Source organism: Chenopodium quinoa, unplaced genomic scaffold (genome assembly GCF_001683475.1).
Source record: "Chenopodium quinoa cultivar QQ74 unplaced genomic scaffold, ASM168347v1, whole genome shotgun sequence".
Classification (NCBI taxonomy): Eukaryota; Viridiplantae; Streptophyta; class Magnoliopsida; order Caryophyllales; family Amaranthaceae; genus Chenopodium; species Chenopodium quinoa.
This window is the reverse complement of record NW_018743919.1, coordinates 987,508-1,003,408: the sequence shown is the minus strand read 5'-3', so window position 1 is coordinate 1,003,408 and position 15,901 is coordinate 987,508. Positions and strand designations below refer to the sequence as shown.

General features: G+C 35.8%; 1 pseudogene; it reads right to left on the bottom strand.

The window, feature by feature from the left end:
• Positions 1-4,711: 4,711 nt before the first annotated feature.
• On the bottom strand, positions 4,712-15,900 carry LOC110687141 (annotated as a pseudogene).
• Position 15,901: the final 1 nt, after the last annotated feature.

Sequence of the window (15,901 nt, the reverse complement as noted above, 5' to 3'; positions counted from 1 at the left end):
GTACTGAGGTTTGGGGTTGCTTATTCTTGCTGCTTTTAATTATGCTTGTGTGCTTTAGGGTTACATGGATATAGTATTTGGGGTTACTTGGTGCTTGGTGCTTTTAGGGGTTACTTTAGGTTACTTGGTTACAGTAATTTGGGTTACTTTGTGCTTGGTTCTTTTTGGGGTTACTTGGTTATAGTACTTACTTGGTGCTTGGTGCTCTTAGGGGTTACTTGGTTACAATACTTGCTTGGGTTACTTGGTTATAGTACTTGGGGTTACTCAGTGCTTGGTTCTCTTAGGGTTACATGGGGTTACTTGTTTACAGTACATTGGGTTACTTTGTGCTAGGTGCTTTTATGGGTTACTTGGGGTTGCTTGATTACAGTATTGTTCTTGAATTGAGTTTTGGGATTAATTCTTAGGTTAATTAAAGTAAGGGTTACTTATTTACAATATTAGATACACTTTACAAAAATTGAAAACATTATGTCAAAGTAAATGATAAATGTCAAAGTAAACGAAAAATTAATAAATATTATGTTTACATTATTCAGAAACTGAAACTGTTGTAAAGCAAAACAATAATAATGAAACTAAAATAGCTTTGGATTTAGAACTGGTGTGATTTTTCCAAATTCTCTTGTGTCACCTTTTGCTTGCATAGCTTTTGTTTTCTTTTTTTTTGGTTGTTTTCCTTATTTAAAGTGTCCCTTGATTCTTTTGCTTCTTCCTTTTGTGTTTGCCCGATCTAGATCTTTCACTGTTGGTATTTCTTCTTCATTTTGCTGTTCTTCTGTGGTTTCATTAGATTGTTCACCTTCTTCTTATACTTGTTGCATTTCTAGCTGTCTTTTTATTTGATCTGCTTGTTCGTCAATTTTCCTTAGTTGTACTATGAAGCTGCGTGTCTCTTTGTGATGTTGATATTTCATAATAAGATTGTAGGTCTTTCTTGCCATAGTGTGACGCTAAGGCATGTATTTATCTCTTTCTGTTGAATTTTCTGCTGCATGATCATCTTTTTTTTCCATACATGAGCTTTAGCTATCTTTGTCCATCTTACTGAGATATAATGTTCAGGAATTTTTGTAATTGAATACTGGTGTAAGATATGTAAACAATGATAGCAAAGCCATCCTACTTCTTCAAAATTTTTACATGAGCAACTCTGTTTTGTGAGCTGACAAATGTGACCTTTTGCCTAGATGATACGTCATCTTCAATTTGCACCTCATAAAAGTAATGATCTCCCAATGAACCATGCAGATATGTTATGCACCCCATTGAATAACTGAACTCTGACTCAAAATATCTGAAAATTGTCTGTGTGTATATTTCTGATGCATGCTTTAACAGCCCATACATAGGGAGATGTGATGTTGGTTTAGAGTTTGAACACTTGAAATCTGCATCAGATTCATTTTTTCTCCATCTCTTCACAATTTGCTTGAATATTCTGAAAAAGTCTGTTAAACTTGTGTTCTTGTTTGCTTTAAACCCAACTGCATTATTTGTACTCTCACTTCTTTGTGATGATAAAATACCAGCAGAAAAAAAGTCTTTACTCAGGGTTGTGCACCACTTTTCCCTAAGGTTATATAACCTTTTGAACCAGGTATTTTTTTTCAAGTTTATAGGTTGTTATCATTTTTTCCCAGCAAGCTTGAAATTCTTCTATTGTTACACAACCACTTAGGCATTTATTGAATGCATCTTTGAAAGATGTGTTTCTTTTTAATGCTCCAAATCTTGAAACAACATTTTTTATTACATGCTAGATACACAACCTATGCCTTGAGTGAGGAAATACCTATAAATTTACAAAGGAAGCAAAGTATAAAGGGTTTAGTTATTTAATTTACTGGGTAACTTGCTCATTAATACTTGGGTTACATAAAGGGTTTAGCTATTTAGTTTATGGATTCTAACAGGGGTTACTTATATTAATATATTGGGGTTACTTGGTCAACAATAAAGGTGTTACTTAATGGGGTTACTTAAGTTACTTAGTCATTTTTATTGGGGTTACTTAATTAATTTTACAAGGGTTTAGGGGTTACTTAATGGGGTGACTTAATTAATTTTACTGGGGGCTACTTGGTCAACAATACAGGAGTTACTTTACTTAATCAATTTTAGAAGTGTTCAAGGGTTACTTAATTTACTCTTACTTAATCAATTTATAGGGGTTAGGGGTTACTTAGGGGGATAGGGACAGGGGTTACTTTGCTTAATCAATTTTACAAGTGTTCAAGGGTTACTTAATTACTTTTACTGGGGTTACTTAGTTAACAATACAAGGGTTACTTAATCAATATGCAGGGGTTAGGGGTTACTTAGGGGGATAGGGACATGGATTACTTAACTACTTTTACTGGGGTTACTTAGTCAATAAAAAAGGGTTGCTTAATCAATTTACATGGGTTAGGGGTTACTTAGGGGGATAGGGACAGGGGTTACTTAGAAGGTTACTAGATAGGTAGTAGTGTAGTGTTTACCTTTTAAATTGCCTTAGACATTGCCATGTCTTAATATGTGAATATCATGGCAGGCTTACTCCTTCCCATAGACTTCTTAAAAGTTGACAAAACCCACTCAGATGTGTCAATCTTCTCATCAGCTATAACTGCACACCCAAACATCACAGTTTGCCAATGATTATTGACTCCCACAATAGGGGCACAAATGAGGTTGTATTTGTTAGTTATGTATATTGTGTCAAAAATGGTTACATCACCATAGATGTGGAACTCCTCCTTCATTTCTGAGTCTCCCCAAAAGATGCCTGTTAACTTGTTAGTGTTTTGATCACCTCCAAGTTTAAATCTGAAGAAAAAGTCTTCTTCTTCTGCTTGTCTTTGATATAAACTGTCTATAACAGTTTGTGCATCCCCCCCCCTTCAATTTCTTTCATTGTTCTTCTTGAAATGTAGTTTAAATAATGGTCTCCTAAAGTATGACCTAGCAATTCTTCACCCCTATCTTAGTCATCATATTGTAAGTTTCAGTTGGCTTTAAACCACTCTCTGCCATAAGATCAATTACTTTTGCTTTGTCTTCAGTGATCTTTCTTTCTGACATGTGTAGATGTTGCCATGCTTTTCTTGTTAACTCATGGTTGTGATTGATGACATGTTCCTCAATTTCAAACAACCATTCCTTGTTCTTTTTTTCTCTTATTAATGCTTTGCTCCTGTTACGGTTATAGGAACTTGTTTTATTTTCTTCCTGTTTTCATTTGCTGGAGGAGGAGTTTTTTTAATTTTGGGTTTGCATCTAAGCCTTCTTTAGAACAAACAAAATCTTTTCCCTTTATTTGTTTGTTATCTCCTTGAGTCCATCTAGTGGTTGATAGTCTTACTCCAAATCCCACAGCAAATGCATGCTTTTTATATATCTCACAGATTTCATCCAAAGTTTCTGCAGTAAATCCTATTAGGCTTCCTGTAAAATCATAATATTCTTTTTGCTGAGCTTTACTCTGTTGTGCTTACTGAGCTTTACTCTGTTGTGTTTGCATGTTATCATTTTTGCTTTCTTCTGTTAATGTGCTTGAAGTATTCCTGCTGTGTTGTCACTTGTTTCTGCTGTTACTGTACAAGAAAAATGTGCAAGTAAAATTAGCATAGTTACAGTTATTATGCACAATATTTAATTGAACTATAGTTATAAAGAACAATATGTTACATCAGGGGTTACTTAATGGGTTACATAAGGGGTTACTTAAGGGATTACTTAAGGGGTTACTTTAATGGGGTTACTAGAGGGGTTACTAAGGGGATTACTTAAGGGGTTTCTAAAGGGATTACTTAAGGGGTTACTAGAGGGATTACTGAGGGGGTTACTTAGAAGGTTACGTTGTATTTAGGGGTTACTTAGGGTGTTACTTGGTATTTAAAGGTTACGTAGGGGATTACTTGTCAGGGTTTTCAGGGGTTACGTAGGAGTTACTAGGTAATTCATAGAAGAGATGAAAATTTAAATATATTTACCTTGGTATTCGATGTTTTCTAATATGTGTTCTTTGATTTCTCTAGTTTTGTTTTCGATCTCCAAATTCATTAATGAATCTCCAATCTCTTCAATTTTCATTGATTATTGTGAATCTAGAAATTTTGGTTCTTCGTTTGCCATAGCACATATTTTGGGAAAATCCAACTGTGAGAAAGTTTGAGAAAGTGGTGAAAAATTAAGGAGAGAAAGTTTGAGAAAAATCGAATTGTGAGAAAGTGGTGAAAATTTGAGGTGAGAAAGTTGGAAAAAAAAAATTCTGGAATAAAGTGAAAATGAATGGCGGCGTGTTTTGCAGGTTTTGGGAAGCGTGTGTCAGGTGCTTTTTGCAGCCTTTTTCAAAAATATTGATGCGCGTTTTTTTTGGAAGGTTTTGTAGAGTCTGTTATTTTTGACGAATCTCGTATTTTTGCGATTAAGAAAGTTGATAAGCTAAATATATATATATATATATATATATATATATATATATATATATATATATATATATATATATATATATATATATTTCATTACATATTTGTGTATTAAAAAATTACTCTCATATATTATGTAATTTTTCGAAAGACATAATGATGTTAAAAACTGTGTCAAATTTATTACATACAATGAAAGATTCTTTCTTATAACACTGTAAATTCAATTTAGATTTAGACTTACAGACAACAATATTGTAAGCTTACTGATTTACTTGGGTAATTTTACCAATCAATTAATTCACCGAGGACACTTCAGTAATATCCTCTATCACTATTGATGCACTAGCATATTCATCTGAACTATTCATGTTGATTTCATTATATGCATAATTACTCAAGAATAGGGGTGATGTTGGAGGAGGTAGAGTGATTGACTCCCCATTAAGCGCGGCCGCAACTGATGCCATCCTTGGCCTCTTAGCTGCATCTTCTTGGACACATAACAGACCAATATGGATGCACTTTTTAATTTCTTCGATGACATAATTGTTACCAAAAGTCGAATCAGCCATCCTTAAAGGTGTCCCTTGATACCAAAACCTCCATGCCTGCATCAGGTCATAAAACAAGATTTTATAATGATGCATCATTCATTCTTTAGTTGAACACATGAACCATTCCTGTGCTCAAAATGTACCTGATGAAGGAGTGAATCGTCAATTTCCTGTTGCCTGAAGTGCTTGTTCCTTAGGAGACCACTAACAAGCTCGAGTACTATGATTCCAAAGCTATAGATATCTGATTTAACTGAGAAGTGCCCAGCAATGACATATTCTGGAGCCATGTAACCACTGCATTTTAGCAAATGTTATAATTAGACCATATGACAACCCAGCTTGGTGTGATTTAAAATCACGGTGAAAATTCACTAGAAGTATATAAGCAGCAAGTTGTAAGAAATAACTCACAATGTCCCAACAATTCTGTTAGTGTTGTCTTGAGTTTGGTCAACCCCAAACAGCTTTGCAATACCAAAATCTGCTATCTTAGGATTCATAGCTTCATCTAAGAGTATATTACTAGGTTTGAGATCTCAGTGCACAATCTTAAGTCGAGAATCTTCATGTAGGTAAAGTAGCCCTCTTGCAATTCCCGCTATGATCTTAAATCGTGTGCTCCAGTCCAGAGTAATTCGCCTCATTGGATCTTAAGCAACATGTATAACCAGCAAAATTATGCATTTGATGTAAGCATAAAGTAGTACTCAGTACTCACATATCAAACTGGAGCAGTTACCTGTTAGATACCGATCAAGACTCATATTAGGTAGAAACTCATAGACAAGTATCTTTTCTTTTCTCGACAGGCAATAGCCTAAGAGTTTGACCAAATTTCGATGTTGCAGTTTTGCAACTAAAACAACTTCTGTCTTAAACTCGTGAATTCCCTGTTTAGAGTTACTAGATAGCCTCTTGATAGCTATATCTTGTCCACTTTCAAGCCTTCCCTGCAAAAAAGGAGATGAATTTGATTGAGAACAGCAATAGAATTTAGACAGCTATATGTCGTTACTCGTTACACAAGAGTCAGTTGCAGAAACGTTTACCTTGTAAACCTCACCAAATCCTCCCTCTCCGAGTTTTTTATCAGCAGAGAAATTATTGGCTGCCTTTCTTGTGTTGACATCAAACTTCAGGGACTGCAAAGTCTCAATATCATCTGGTTCAGGGTCATCTACAAGAAAAGGTTCCATCTAATCCAGGCCACTATAAAAAATTTGTTCAAAATGTCATTGAAAGATCTTAATGCATGAGTTCGAATTTTACAATTTTTAGCACTGATGCTTTGGTTAGTTAAATAAAAACAGTCTGTCTGTTTTGTCTGAGATAGGTCTTTCTGTTTCATGAAACACTTTCTGATGCGTCTTAAGACACATTTCTGCACAGAGCAACAAGAAATGTAGTAAATCTGAAAGGGAGGGACAGACAAAGAAGAGAAATTATGCAAAGTTGTAATGCTTTTTCAGGCATAATATCTCAGAATGTCTGATAATGATGTTGCAGAGTTAGCATAAGAACTTCAACCTGACAAGAAAAGGTGCTGATGTGCTCTTACCGTCATTAACTTTCTTGGACGCCTTCTTGCACACAAACATCCAAGCCCCATATAAAATCATCATTGCTAAAGCAATTGAAACAGTAATGCCTATGGCAAGTGATACTTGTTTGCGCTTCTCTGTTTAAGGTAAAGATCACACACAAAGTTATTCGTGATGTCACATAAATGGAGAAATTCAGAGACAAACTTCACTGGTAATTTCTTTGGGGTGTTATATGAACAGCTATATCGATAAATTGATTACAAATTTGGCAATAAATACTCCGTATCCTCTATGACAAGGAAAATAAAGCTTTGACAATCTAGGGAAAATCAGAAATGCATCTATTTACTAATCAAAATTTCAAGCTGTGGATTATTAAAGGAGCTAAATCATATCCTAGAGCTACTGATTATCTACTTCTCTGCATCATGAACATGTACAAGTAATCAAATCAATATCTTTTCATACCTTCAAAAGTGGCAATAGGTGATGATACCAAGGCATCTCCATAAAAGGGATCCACATCATACCTCATATCACAATTGGGACACATCATAGTACAGCCCGCTTTTTTATTGCATTGTTCTGTCATGTTGCCAATGGTCAATTGAAGACAGCTTTTGCAGTCGTTTTCAGATATATCTGGGCTACATTCAGCAAGCGTGTATAGTGTGTTTTTGGCAGTTAAGTTAGCCAAAATTTTCCCTTCTATAGTAGCAAATTTTCTGCCTGGTGGACCAGTTGCTGCTTGAGATGAAACATTTTCCGATGTTTCCTGCCAAATTTCCATAAAACCAGTCTGGTTGCTGGTAATCTTGTGTATGTCAATTGCATTTTTTCTGTTCTGCAACTAATACCTAGGAAAGACTCGTTAGAGTATCGAACCAAGCATTGGTCATTCCATACTATAGATGATTTCTCTCCAAGGCAATCAAGATTCAACTTATCGATTGCCAGGGAGATGCATGTCTGGCAGAAACTGATAGTTTGATCAATGCGGCAGAACAGGGCGCCATAGACTATATTGTCTCCACTTCCTACAGTTGTGTCATAGAAGTGTTTTTCGTTGGTGGTGTTTGATAAGAGGAAAGACAGAAGATTATTGACATTATTCTGAAATCTGGAATTTGGAGCAACAGTGCCCATATCAGGGCAAAGGGAAAAAGCATGTTCAGGTTGACCAGCTACTGCATGTATAAAAATAAGGTAAACCAGTAAAGTAAGAAAGGAGAATGTAGAAAACAATGCAACTTGGCAGCGCGCCATGTCTAAGAAAGGTATAACAGGCTGAATTATGTTCCAATTCGGCCATGCTTATAAACTAGTGATGCTTTAGCCTTCAACAAGGTCAGACTGAAAAACTCAACTCTTCTTATATCAGCATTTGTTGCAGACAGACTTGTTACCATGATAAAGCAAATTGTAGTAAAGTGCAACTACTACAGCATTTAAAAAGATCTAATTATAAAGGGGCAAACTTCAATCTTTTGAAGCTTGATATAAATTATGAGTATAACATCATAAGTCAATTTTATTTCCAACTTTTTCGACGTGAAGCAATGACAAATTGCAAAGTCTATTCTGAACTAGTCTTTATTGTTACTTGTTAGCCATCACTGGGCAGAAAGGAGATTAATTAACATGAGATGATGAGATGGAGTTGATCAAGTTGTTGAAAGAACATACATAGCAATAACGAAATTAATACTACTCCGTGCTTCCCCAAATAAAGCCTCATTTGGCCTACAGATTCTGTCCCTAAATAAAAATTTCATTTTTCCACTATCAACTTCTTTATTCACTTTGAATCAAGCAAACTCTTTTTTTTTTTTTTTTTCTTTTTTTTCTTTTTTCCACTTTTAATCAACCATCACTTTTAATAAACCAAACCCCATTATTTTATTTAAGTAATACCCTTTTCCCTGAGTCAACCAAACTTCAAGGACTCCACAATTTCCATCTCATCAGCCTTTTCTTCAACCACACTTAGAAATGTTGTTGTGTTCTTAACTATAAAAATGGGTTAGCATATACTCTAATCTACAACTATCTTCTTATCTTCTAGAGTATATCTATGTTAAAGAAAATGTAATGTCCAATAATCATTACAATCCACTGTCTGATACAAATCATAAAATTGACAGTAAAACAACCCGAAATACCAAGAGCTTATCAAAAATCACTGATCAAGAGCTCTGTCATTCCCTCCACTTTGGCAACTCAAAGTCTAAGGTTAAGAAGGAAGTATATAGATTAATAAATGCAAGCCAAAGGTATCTGAATCTAACCCATCCACTACATGGGGAAACTGCTAATGTTTCTATCATTGACTCTTTGATTGGCCACGGATTTCGCATTATTGTTTGGCTTATTCATAATTATGCACTTGAGGCTAGTCCTTTGGGATCAAATAACTCTTTGCAAATAGGATAACAGATTAAAGCAAGATACAAAGCAGAATTCACAAAGCTTTTAACGAAGCAAAAGGAACTGGCTAAATCCTCCAAAATGTACACAACCCATACAAGCTGCAAGCACACTACCTATTTCCAAATTGATTGATCACAGTATATTAGTAATCTATATAACGGATTTGAACAACAGAAAAAAGGATGAGAAGGTGTTGCTGTGTTCTTACAATGAAATGCTTTCTTGGATTCCCTCTTGCATGTAAAAAACTAAGCCCCAAGTAGTAACATCATTACTAAAGCAGATGAAATGGTAACGTCTTCAATAACCGAAGCTTATCTCTTCCTTGACACCGGGAACTTCTCCAGAGGTATCTGTATAGCATAAATTGCTATTAAATTACTCATTAGGACATGATAAAAGATGGATCTGCGTCAACTCACTTTGCTATTTAATTACAGAGCCAAACTCAACATATTTTGGGTGCCAGGATTTTTGAGCAACTACATTTCAACATTTCACAATAAATTAATAACAAATTTTCTGGCAATTGACTATCATGGTTATAAAATAAAACAAAGCTATCGTATTGAGAAGGGCTATGTCACATGAAGCATCCAATATCGCAAGGGAAAAAAAATTATGCAACATAAGAGACTACATAATGGGCATTATTAGAGTATTTGTTCACATAGAATCCAACAGCACCAACTGCAAAAATGTTTTTCCTCATTCTTTCCTCGCTCCTGTTGAGTAATATCCAAGTCCTAGTTGTATGCTATGAGAAATCAACTTTAACATTTGGAGGCATTGTTGTAGGCATTATTATCACGACACCAAAGGAAGAATCACTGGAGTATCATACCTTGTATTGATCCATACTACGGATTCTTTCTTACCATGGCTATGGGAATTCAGTGAGTTGATGGCCAAGAGGACGCAGTCCTGGCAGAAAGAACAGTTTAATCAATACGGCAGAATAGACAACATAGACTTTGTTGGCTCCAATGTTAACAGTAGTGTAATAGAAGCGGCTTTCATTGGTGGCATTAGATGAGAGGGAAGAGATAAATGTAGTAGCATTACTCTTATAAATGCTACTTGGAGTGACAGTTTGCATTGCAGGGTCTGAGCAAAGGCTTACACATAAGCTGGATCAGCTACAACAGTACGGCTAATCGAGAAAATAGACAATGATATCTGAAAGGGGAGTAAAGAAGACCAAGAAACAGCAAAGGCATGCTGAGTCTAGGAAAGAAGTAAAGGGAAGCAATATTTGATATTTCAGTTTCAAAACCTTGATAAGCCAGAGAAGAAGATTCAGTTCAACAGCTGCATTGGTCAACAAAGTTCTTCCACTTTTCAATGTGGATAGGCGGATAGCCACACTATAACAACACACAAGAGAGAGGGGATCAACTTGAAACCTAATATTATTAGGCATTACAACTTCTGAATCATGATATCAAGTTCATGCCTCCAAATGATTAGTAAATTTTCATCCATATGATTATTATTAATCAGTACATTTTCACGATCAACTTTATAATAAAAAACACAACCCATTTTCAGCAATTGATTTCCTTTGTGACTTGTTTGTAGGAAAAACGAAAATGAGATGCAAACCATAACCCCCAGCACACCGTCATTGGAGGAATAACACAAACTAAAACAATTCCAATTCAAACAATCATAACCTCACACACATACTCGAATAAAACCAATTAAGACAATGATAATTATTAAGTACTTATATAAACAATTAAGTTCAGTTGCCATGTAAGCAATCGATCACAATGAACAAGTAGCTAAAATAACCATGTACTCGGAACCAGCATAACACTTCTCAACAAAATAGGGTAAAATAGAAACATGGAAAAGCATTTTTCTGGGCAAAGGTCAACATCCTCAGATCAGAGTATTTCAGAGCAACGGTCAAATAGAGTTTATAGTTTACGAAGCCTCCGGTTACTAACTTCTTCGGGTTAGTTGCTGAGCTCCAATTCTGCTAGAAGGCCTACAACAATCAGGTTTATAAGAACTACCAGGTCAGATAGCTTTTGGGGCTGACCTGTTTCATCGTACAATATCTGTCATAGTTATAATACAATTATCTATACAGTAGTTAAATGACTTGGATCCCTGTTTCATCCAGGAGTTTTTGCCTACAACCAACATTATCGTGGATTCAAGTCAGTAAAAGTCTCCATCATTTCCGATGCATGAGCACATTGGTCTGAGCCACCCTCTTTGATTCCACAATCTACAGAATCATTCAAGAAACGAGGCGGGGTTGGTAAAGGCAGAGCAATTGACTCCCCATTAAGCGCAGCAACAATTGATGCCATTCGCGGTCTCTTAGCTGCATCTTCTTGGACACATAACAAACCAATGTGGATGCACTTGGCCAATTCTTCAACAGGAAAATCATTGCCAAAAGTTGGATCAGTCAACTTCATTGGGACCCCTTCATTCCACAGACTCCAAGCCTGCACTATGATTTGGTTTACATGTTGTAGCAAGATGATTTTTTCAATTTAAACAGTTCAAAACTCAAACTTTACCCGATATAGAAGTGACTCGTCAATTTGCTGTTTATGCGAAAACCTGTTCCTTAGACCACTCACAAGCTCCAATACTATGATTCCAAAGCCATATACATCAGATTTAACAGAGAAGTGTCCTGTAATCAAATATTCTGGAGCCATGTACCCACTGCAAAATTTCAATAGATACATAAGGTTTAAGTTATCAAGATTGACAAGCAACATTAACTAAAATTTTCATAAAACAATGCTTGCATAACAAAGGACATTAAGGAAGTGTAATATACACATACTTACAATGTTCCAACAATTCGGTCAGTGTTATCTTGAGTTTGATCTACCCCAAAAAGCTTTGCCATGCCAAAATCTGCTATCTTAGGATTCATAGCTTCATCCAACAGTATATTACTAGGTTTGAGGTCTCGATGCACAATTTTGAGTCGAGAATCTTCATGGAGGTAAAGAAGCCCTTTTGCAATTCCTTCAATGATTGTAAATCTTGTTTTCCAGCTTAATGATTCCCGTTTTTTTGGATCTGGATACAATGTATACAATTAGCAGCCTATGTATTTAGAATTAAGCAAAAGCAACATTTAAGTGTCATGAAACTGCTGCAGTTACCTACCTGATAGAAATCGGTCAAGACTCATATTAGGCAAAAACTCATAGACAAGTATCTTTTCCTTTCCTGACAGGCAAAAGCCCAAGAGTTTGACCAAATTCCGGTGTTGAAGCTTTGCAACTAGAACAACTTCAGTTTTAAATTCACCAATGCCTTGTTTAGAGCTACTTGACAGCCTCTTTATAGCTATACATAGTCCATCTTCAAGTTGTCCCTGCAAACAATGTAGCATGTCTGATTATGATTAATTACAGCACAGAAGCAATGTGACCTTGCTTACAAATCACTTCCAGCAACTTTACCTTGTAAACCTCACCAAATCCACCCTCTCCTAGTTTTTTATCAGCTGAAAAATTATTGGTTGCCTTCCGTATTGTGGAGAAGTCGAACTTCAAGGACTCAACAGCTTCAATTTCATCCGTTTCTTCTACAGACGCTCCAAAATATTTCGCTGTTAGTTTTTCTGAAAAGATTTAAGAAATGTTGTTGCCCATTCAACTATGATATCCACCACTCCACTGTATAACATGGGAAAGAACTATTCTAATCTACAATGTTCCAAAGAGCCCATACAATTTTGCAAGTACACTCTAAACTTATAGTTTGTAGGTGCAAATTACGATACTATTTCCAGATTGGCTGTCGAACAAGAGCCAGTGACTAAAATAAAGGGTTGGAACTAAATAAAGGAAATGAAAAGGTCCTGTTGTGCTCTTACCTCCAATTGGTTTCTTAGATTTTCTCTTGAACATCATAATCCAAGCCCCAAGTAGGATCACCAATGCCAAAATAGCTGAAATGCTGATGCCAAGGATTAGTAACGTTCTTTTCCGCCTTGACACGGATGAAGCTTTTTTAGAGGTTCCTGTTTGACATAAATTACACAGCATTATTCAATTTACTGGTCGACAGTGAATTAGGCACCAGATTTAGCCATGGATATAAAGGGCTCTAGGTCCATGGTGGATATACTACAATCTTTAGTCTTTAGAATATAGGTACTAGTAAATAAATAAATAAAAATTCCAGGTCTTAATTGGATTTGTTACACATACATATATATGCATCTTAGATTCACTCAAATCTCAATTACAGCCAATCTGGCATGGGGCAAGCGGCAAACAATTAAATATATACTGTAGCTTAACTGCCTCAACTAATGCAACCTTATTGAGGTTATCTTACCTCCAGAAAAGGGAACATGCGGAAGTCCTGAAGCAGGTGTGAGGGCATCTCCATAAAAAGCATATATGTCGTACCTCATATTACAACTGGGATTCATCATAGTACAACCTGCCTTCATGTTGCACATCTCTGTCATATTGCCAATGGTCATCTGGAGACAAGTGTTGCAGTCGTTCACAGATATATCTGGGGTACATTCAGCAAGTGTGTAAAGCAAGTTCATGCTTGTCAAATTAGACACAAATTTCCCTTCTTTCGTTGAAAATGTTTTGCCGGATGGACTTGTTGCTGCTTGGGATGAAACTTCTCCCAATGTATCTAGCACAACTTGGGTAAACTCGGTTTGGTTGCTTGTAATGTTTTGTATGTCGACAGCATTCTGTCTGTTCCACATTGGTATCATAGGAGCATCATTCATGGTACCAAAGAAAGAATCATTAGAGTATCGTATCATACATTGATCATACCATACTACAGACTGTTTCTTTCCAAGGCAATGAGAATTTAACGAGTTATTGGCCAAGGAGAAGCACTCCTGGCAGAAAGAGACTGTTTGATCAATACGGCAGAAAAAGACACCATTGACCTTGTTGTCTCCAGTCCCAACAGTTGTGTTATAGAAGCGGCTTTCATTGGTAGAGTTGAATGAGAGGAAAGAGAGAAGTATATTAACATTAGTCTGATATATGCTACTTGGAGCAGCAGTCTGCTTGTCTGGGCAAAGGGAAAACACGTAGGATGGTTCAGCGACTGCAATACAATTAAACGAGCAAATAAGCAGAGTGATCAGCAAAGGAAGCAAAGAGGACCAAGAGATTACAAAGCATGCCATGTCTAAGTAAGATGTAAAGGGAAGCAATATTATAGTTAAATAACCTTTATAAGCCAGAGAAAGTAATTCAATTTAACAGCATGAAATCAGACTGCATAATTCAACACGTATTCCAGTTTTCAATGCGGGGTAGATGCACTATTACAACAGATAAAAACTAGCCTACGCAGTTGCAGCAAGAAGATGATTCAACATTAGCAGTTAGCAAGTGATAGCAGAGAAAAGTTACCATACAACATTAGGTGACGGGTAGCCTATACGGACCAAAGAGACAAATATTATGTTGAAAAGTCTAGCTAGTTGACAATTCAAAAGATCAGGTAAAAGTCATATTATAATAGTTTATTTGCTTTCTCATTATGATTTCCTAATCTCAGATTATTATAAAAGTCCCTTTTTTTTTCAAGTCATTCCTCACATTAGCTTCTTTTCTATTTTGTTTTTACAAAATTAAGAGCGTTAATCATAAGCCATACATTCTTAGGAGTTGGAATCATAACCTAACTTTCTGTATATTAATTAGACTAGGTTATGCTATTGTACCTTTTAAGGAAAAAATACAGTATTGCAGTACAAAGACAGACAGACTGACAGAGTGAGGGATAGTGTCTTCCATACCAGTAAGCTTTATATTATACAAAGCACTTCCCCACTTTAATTAAATTTATGTCACAACAGACAGATGAAAAGGCAATTAAGATGCAGGAAGTATTTAACAAGCATGGTATACAATGCAAGAAAACAAAATGTAAACATAGTAAGTAGCAGGCCTTCACAACCTGCTCATGGCTACTTAAGCTATAGACACATGAGTCAACGTAACAAAAGAAGTATTTCACGTCTTCATCTCCACTTCCTTGCCGTATTTGTTGATGTGGTTACCAAATTTTTGTTTTGAAACATTTGGTAAGGTTGAGTAGGATCCTCAGATTAGTAGGTTTGGCTTCAGGCAACTAACAAGATGAACAAAGTTAAATATCTAACTTTGGAAGCAACTTTAACTTCACAGTTGAATTGGCATTCCAAAAGGGATATAGCTACTCTTTTAGATTTTCAAGAAGCATAGCTATTCTCATCATCGCCATATCTTCGATTTCAAATTTAGTAGTCCTATCATTAGTGACCCACTTCATATAATTTGAAGCTATGTCTAAGTATAAGCAAGGGATCTTACATCTGCACTATTCAATAAAATTCTGGGATTAGTGGTTTCATAGCAATGAGGGTTTTAATCCTGTAACAAGATCAGTCTCTTGTTATAGATACTAGATCTTCAGTTGTAAGACTGTCATATACCAAATACCTCTGTAAAGGGATTAGTTTATTTAACAGCTAAACCTCGGAATAACTCCATCCCCTTCAAGGAAACATCATTTTAAGACTTCAAGCTATTCAACAACCAATCCCTTGTCCAGCCATATGTAGAGAAAGGAAGGAAGAGAGGTTGAGAGGAAACATAGAAATATAGAAGTGCATTTATATTGGTGAATCATCAACATTTGTATCAGACGTGAATATGCGTCCAATAAATCATACAAGTATATGATAGTTACGATTCATGGGTGCTTCAGCTATGTTGAGAAGCACTTACTAAACATTCACTATTTTTACTTCGCCCATTGATCTATGAGTATTACCACCTCCTCATGACAGGTTGGTTCATGAAACAGGAAAGACCAATTTGAAATTTGCAAAGCTAAGGGTTCTCTTCATATACGAATTCATAATTATTCCAAGTATCATAGACATATGGTACTATGCACCTAAAAATAAACATGCTCTTGGCAC